The following is a 6,908-nucleotide window of genomic DNA, read 5'->3' as shown; positions in this document are numbered from 1 at the left end:
GTGGGAGGAAACCAGAGAACCCGGAGGAAACCCATGCAGATGCAGGGAGAATGTGCAAATTCCACACAGACAGTTGCCTGAGGCTGGGATTGAACTTAGGTGCTGTGAGGCAGCAGTGCTAACCACTGAGCCACCATGCCACATGTATATTTAATTGTTCCCGTTAGGCGAGGTGACCAGTACCCGTGGACACAGCCTTAGAATTAGAGGGGTTAAATTCAGAACGGAAATGCGGAGACATTTCTTCAGCCAGAGAGTGGTGAGCCTGTGGAATTCATTGCCACAGAGTGCAGTGGAGGCTGGGACGCTAAATGTCTTCAAGGCAGAAATTGATAAATTCTTGATGTCACAAGGAATTAAGGGCTACGGGGAGAATGTGGGTAAGTGGAGTTGAAATGCCGATCAGCCATGATTGAATGGCGGAGTGGACTCGATGGGCCGAATGGCCTTACTTCCGCTCCTATGTCTTATGGTCTAACATGAATATGTTCGGAGCTAACTGTACTACTTAAACCATAATTAGTTTTCTGCAGGCAACAGTTGAGCTACAAGGGAGTGGGTGGCTGTCCTGTCCAAAGCCCTCCACTAGCAATGCTTGGAACGTAAGTCTAAGACACAAGAGTGAGCCAGGCATATAGATTCATACAGTCATAGAGATATACAACATGGAAACAGACCCTTTGGTCCAAATTGGCTCTGCCAACTAGATATCTGAAATAAATCTAGTCCCATTTGCCAGCATTTGGCCCATATCCCTCTAAACCCCTCCTATTCATATACTCATCCAGATGCCTTTTGAATGCTGTAGTTGTACCAGCCTCTACCTCTTCCTCTGGCAGCTCATTCCATACATGCACCACCCTCTGTGAGAAAATGTTGCCCCTTAGGTCCCTTTTAAATCTTCCTGTCACTTTAAATCTACGCCCCCTAGTTTTGGACTCCCCCACTCCAGGGGAAAGACCTTGTCTATTTACCCTATCCATGCTCCTCATGATTTTATAAACCTTTATAAGGTCATCGCTCAGCCTCTGACGCTTCAGGGAAAATAGCCCCAACCTATTCAGCCTCCCCCTATAGCTCAAATCCTCCAACCCTGGCAACGTCCTTGTAAATCTTTTCTGAACCCTTTCAAGTTTCACAACTTCCTTCCTGCAGCAGGGAGACCATAATTGCATACAGTATTTCAAAGTGGCTTACCAATGTTTTGTACAACCACAGCATGACCTCCAAACCCTTATGCATCTTCAATCTCAGTCTTCTCCCATACTGTGGAGAGACATTAGATCTCTGTTTGCAATGCCAATAGCACAGTCTATTCAACAGGGTTTTCTTACATCATGACTTGTTTTCAGCTTCATAAAGAAAGTTTTAATGGAGTCATTGAAACCTACTGCACAGAAGGAACCATTTGTGGGCGGCACGGTGGCACAGTGGTTAGCACTGCCTCACAGCGCCAGAGACCCGGGTTCAATTCCCGCCTCAGGCGACTGACTGTGTGGAGTTTGCACGTTCTCCCCGTGTCTGCGTGGGTTTCCTCCGGGTGCTCCGGTTTCCTCCCACAATCCAAAAGATGTGCAGGTCAGGTGAATTGGCCATGCTAAATTGCCCGTAGTGTTAGGTAAGGGGTAAATGTAGGGGTATGGGTGGGTTGCATTTCAGCGGGGTGGTGTGGACTTGTTGGGTTGAAGGGCCTGTTTCCACACTGTAAGTAATCTAATCTAAGCCAGTAATCTAAATCTAAGTAATTTCTGCTTTTCGTAAACATGTTGTCCCTTTGAAAAAGTAGTTGCCTTCATCCCCCATCCTCTGCATTTTGTCCAAAGCCCTGAAAGTTCCTCATCCCCAAGCCCTTGCCCAACACTACTTCTAAATTAATTAGAGAATCAACACTTTTTAAGTTAGAATTTCAAGATCTGACAATTCTGAGGGAAATCATTTCTCATATATCAAAACACATAACTTCAATACCTTGTTTGGAAATTAATTTAAATGAGTTTGTAATGGACCAATTTTATGAGTTGTGCAAAGTGTTTGAAATGTAATGGAAAAATCTGTTGACAACTAACTGTGTATTGTATCTAACTATGACAACTAAGTATTGGAAGTAATTCTGGGAATTTTATAATAAGAAGGATATTGTTTAGTTAAAGGATGCAGAGAAGCAAAGAAAATAAATCCAAATTAAAAATTTAAGTTATAAAGGTAGTGAAGATGTTAAGAGAGCAATTGGAACTTTAAAGATTGTAAAGGCTCCAACGCTTAATAGTTACAGAGTCATAGAGATGTACAGCACGGAAATAGACCTTTTGGTCCAATTTGTCTGCACCAACGAGATATCCTAAACTGATCTGGTTACATTTGCCAGCACTTGGCCCATTTCCGTCTAACCTTTCTTATTCAGGTACCCAACGAGGTGCCTTTTAAATGTTGTAATTGTACCAGTTTCCACCAGTTCCTCTGGCAGTTCATTATAGACATGTATAGACATGCAACACTCTCTTTGGGAAAAGTTGCTCCATAGATGTCTTTTAAATCTTTCCTCTTTCACCTTAAACATATGCCCTCCAGCTTTGGACTCCCACATCCCAGAGGAAAAGACCTTGGCTATTCACCCTATCCATGTCCCTCACTCTTCTATAAGCCTCTGTAAGGTCACCCTTCAGCCTCTGATGTTCCAGAGAGAAAAGCCCCAGCCAATTCATCTCTCCCTAAAACCCAAACCCTCCAACCCTGGTAACATCCTTGTAAATCTTTTCTGAGGTCTTTTAAGTTTAACAACATTTTTCCTACAGCAGGGAGACCAAAATCGAATGCAGTATTCTAAAAGTGGCCTTGCCAATGTTCTATACAGCCGCAAAGTGACATGCCAACCTCTATACTCAATGGACTGAATTCAAAAATATGAAACTGAAGAAGAGAAAAAGGAAACTCTATTTCATACTTCAAAAGACTAATAGACTTGTGGAATAAGCTGGCAAATAAGGCCTAAGGAAACTGAATAATTATCTAAAAATGATTAGTGGAATTGAGATCTTTCAAAAGAGGCTTGTAGGAACTTACAGCAATCTCCTTCTCATAAACATTCATCTAAGAGTACAGCCCAGTGGTATGAGAGTTCCTTTAATAATGATAGATATTGATTCTGGCATGGTTTTTTAAATTAAATGACAAAAATGCACAAGCCACTGAACTGCTTACAATGATGCACATCTACAGAGGCGTTCAAACTAAACAACAGTCCAGTATTTACTAAATAATAGATCCAATACAAAATAGAGTATTAATCCAAACCTTAAAGCACTAAGCCCCAGTCAATTCTATCTTCCTACAAAGTGTATTTGTGTCCAGTTAAAATATCCTGTGAATTAGTCTGTAACTAGCCCAAGGGACATCTGTAGGGACATTAGATGAAAGTGACAAAGACAAAATCTGGCCAGCATTTTCCTTCCTGTTTCTCCCAATGTTCCTGCCCACTTCTCTTCTCTTTTGCTGAGGGTGCTGACTATAGTCAAAGTATGATACATTAATGTGGGCACCAGAAGCTTGTTGGCATCTAACCAAAGTGGCTATTCTTTGGTAGACATGCCACTGTACGCAACGTAGAGTAAGCTACATTGAGAATGAAAGAAGAAAATTAGCACAACTAAAATTTATTAAAATTAACTAAATTAGGAGACATATATGACTTCTTCATTAAAATTACATTTTATGGTTATTTTTTAAAGCAAATTCTCTGTGCTGATTTGATAAGGTTAGATTGTCTACAAATCCCCTCCTTACAGGAGTATGAATCTCATTGGGAACTAGTATTGCTTAAACATACTTAGACAAGAACATGCAAACTACTTTCATTAAAATCTAGAGAGTTTGCTGTCAGTTTAGAAGTACCTGTTGGTTGTGAGCCTGTGTCCCAGGTATGGAGCAGATCTCTCCGGCGCTGTTACTGAAATAAACCCCGCAGACTTGTCTTCCCTTTTGGAAACTCTGAAAACGGATGTGACAGTCAATGGCTGGAGTGTCTCAGACAAATAAGGACAGTGAGAGCCTTGTATCAGTTTTGAACAAGCTGAGCTTCAGTTGCTTCTCTAAGGGAACTCTGGACATCAGAAGGGGTGAAGGTCAAGTGATGAGAAGAATGCTATGGAGAGCTGGATAGAATGGTGCAGTCAGAAGGGGCAAGTCGAAACTGAAGTGAAGTACGGCACACACAGTGGAAGCTTGTTGGAGATAAAGGAGGGACCAACATTTTTAAAGCAACTGACCTTGCAGCCAATCAGATATGTATAGTAATTGTGCACTGTATGTGTGTCTGTGTCTGGAAGGGGGATGGATGGAGGGGGAGGGATTTGGTGTTACTCAATTTGGTGCTGAATTGAACTCTTTATTCCAAGGAAAGTCTTTACTTGAAATAGAAGAGTTATGGCAAGTTAAAAGCTCAGGACTATGATGAGGGATTCCACTTCGAAGGTTAATCTGCTTTCTCACTGCTCAATTTTTTCCAGTGTTTTCTGTCTTTATGTCAGTTTTCTTTTCATTTGTGTTTTTCACTTCATCTCTGATTCAGAAAGTAATAGGCTGCAGGCTTTCACAGACAGTGTACTGCTGGAGAACTGACAATGGTGATTGACTGCTGTCTACTGCAGCTCCAAACACAATAAAATTAAAAGTGCAAACTCTGGAACTCTGACAAAACAAAGCAAAAATGTGAGAAATGCAGGGTCATTGGTGAAGGGAATATTACTTTGTCAGAGAAAACTCAGATAAGCAAGTATTTTTGTAGTTTGTTTCTTTCACAGATATGATTTCCTTGAAGGTTAGAAAGGGTTTCGAAAATCTGTTCTTTTTTAGTAACCTGGTTTAGTAGGCCTGGGCTCCCTAGGTTGCTATGACTACCTGACCTAAATATACAGGGCTGAAAGATTGAACAAACAAGGTCAAGCAATGCCAGAAATGAGAAAGTCACAATTTCAAATGGTCGAGTTTCTAATTCTTTTTCGACATGCTGTCCCAGGAATCTTGATTTGGATTTGCCTTAGTTTCTTTATCATTTATCTTTCTTCATCATTTATCTTTTGCCCTCCAACTGTCCTCCTGATGACGATGATTCCTGCTACAGCACAGTTACATGGTCGTAGAATGCTTTTCAATAAATCATCCAGGCAGCTATTCTTTGTGAATGAATCTGGACAGTAGGTCGTTTGGCCATGAAGACTAGCACAGCTCAGCAGCTACTGTCCTTGCATAGAACTTGTAGCAAGGTTTGTTGCTAATTATGAAAGAGATGTTGATAAAAATTCAAATGGAATGGAACAAGGTCTGACAATATCTGTGGAGAGAGAAAGAGGGTTAGAATCATAGAATCCCTACAGTAAGGAAAGAGGCCATTCAGCCCAATGATTAATGCTTCTAGCCCAACACCTTATCTTTGGAACAATTCAATTTAATTTCATTTAAATATTTATTTCAAGGTATTTTCCTCCCACTGTTTCATGTTCTTTAAGTTTGGGTAAAATCCTTCAAGTGTTGTTGTTTAGTCACACATTTTATTGCTGACTGCTTCTAGTTCCAGCTAGTAAAAAATGTACACCATATACAAAGGTACAAGTAATGCCCACACTCCAGATATTGCCATTCCAAAAATCTGGATTTTTCTTTGCTAATGTTCTCTCTTCGCCACTCAGTTAAGGACAAGAAGAATAACGTTCCTTGAGGGCTTTACTGATATCTTGCCATAACCCCCACAAGCCACCCACAGAAACCCCAGGAAAGTGGGGGCACCCTGATAATGACAGGCCTCTGTTGTTTCTAACAGCAGAAGTCACACAACACCAAGTTATAGTCCAACAGTTTTATTTGAAATCATAAGCTTTTGGAGCACTGCTCCTTTGTCAAGTGGAGCCTTCTCCTCATGAAGGAGAAGTACCCTGAAAGCTTGTGATTTCAAATCAACCAGTTGGACCAAAACTTGGTGTCACGCGACTTCTGACCTTCAGGAATAAAAGAATGACTAGGGTAGGAATAGGTCCAGTCAAGGATAGTAGTGGGAAGTTGCGTGCGGAGGCTGAAGAGATTGGGGAGACACTGAATGAATACTTTTCGTCAGTATTCACTCAGGAACAGGACATTGTAGCCGATGTGAATACTGAGTCACAATTAAGTAGAATGAATGGCTTTGAGGTATGTAGGGAAGAGGTGTTGGAAATTCTGGAAAGGGTGAAAATAGATAAGTCCCCTGGGCCTGATGGCATTTATCCTAGGATTCTCTGAAGCAAGGGAGGAGATTGCAGAGCAGTTGGCTTTGATTTTTATGTCCTCGTTGTCTACAGGAGTAGTGCCAGAAGACTGGAGGCTAGCAAATGTGGTTCCCTTGTTCAAGAAGGGGAGTAGGGATAACCCTAGTAACTATAGGCCGGTGAGTCTCACTTCTGTTGTGGGCAAAGTCTTAGAGAGAATAGTAAGGGATAGGATTTATGCACATCTAGATAGGAATAATGTGAACAAGGATAGTCAGCATGGTTTTGTAAAGGGCAGGTCGTGCCTCACAAACCTTATTGAATTCTTTGAAAAGGTGACAAAGGAGGTTGATGAGGGGAAAGCGGTAGATGTGGTATATATGGATTTTAGTAAGGCGTTTGATAAGGTTCCCCATGGTAGGCTACTGCAGAAAATACGGAGATATGGCATAGAGGGTGAGTTGGAGGTTCGGATTAGGAATTGGCTGGATGGAAGAAGACAGAGGGTAGTAGTTGATGGCAAAGTTTCTTCATGGAGTGCCGTCACTAGCGGTGTTCCGCAAGGATCTGTTTTGGGACCATTGCTGTTTGTCATTTTTATAAATGACATGGAAGAGGGGTTAGAAGGTTGGGTAAGCAAGTTTGCGGATGATACGAAAGACGGAGGAGTTGTTG

General features: G+C 41.5%; 1 protein-coding gene and 1 long non-coding RNA gene across 3 annotated transcripts in view; one reads left to right on the top strand and one right to left on the bottom strand.

Annotated features, from left to right (window-relative positions):
• LOC122564922 (SH2 domain-containing protein 3C-like) overlaps nt 1-4,209 on the bottom strand; it is a 114,929-nt gene extending 110,720 nt beyond the window's left edge. The window contains exon 1 of the mRNA XM_043720403.1: nt 3,889-4,209. The gene's annotated coding sequence lies outside the window, so the exon portion shown is untranslated. The remainder of the gene's footprint in view (nt 1-3,888) is intronic.
• Nucleotides 1-6,908, top strand: part of LOC122564923 — a 36,714-nt gene that overhangs the window by 10,964 nt on the left and 18,842 nt on the right. The window lies entirely within an intron of this gene.

The sequence above is a fragment of the Chiloscyllium plagiosum genome, chromosome 30 (assembly GCF_004010195.1).
Source record: "Chiloscyllium plagiosum isolate BGI_BamShark_2017 chromosome 30, ASM401019v2, whole genome shotgun sequence".
In the NCBI taxonomy this organism is placed as follows: domain Eukaryota; kingdom Metazoa; phylum Chordata; class Chondrichthyes; order Orectolobiformes; family Hemiscylliidae; genus Chiloscyllium; species Chiloscyllium plagiosum.
This window is presented reverse-complemented; position numbering and strand designations above follow the sequence as displayed.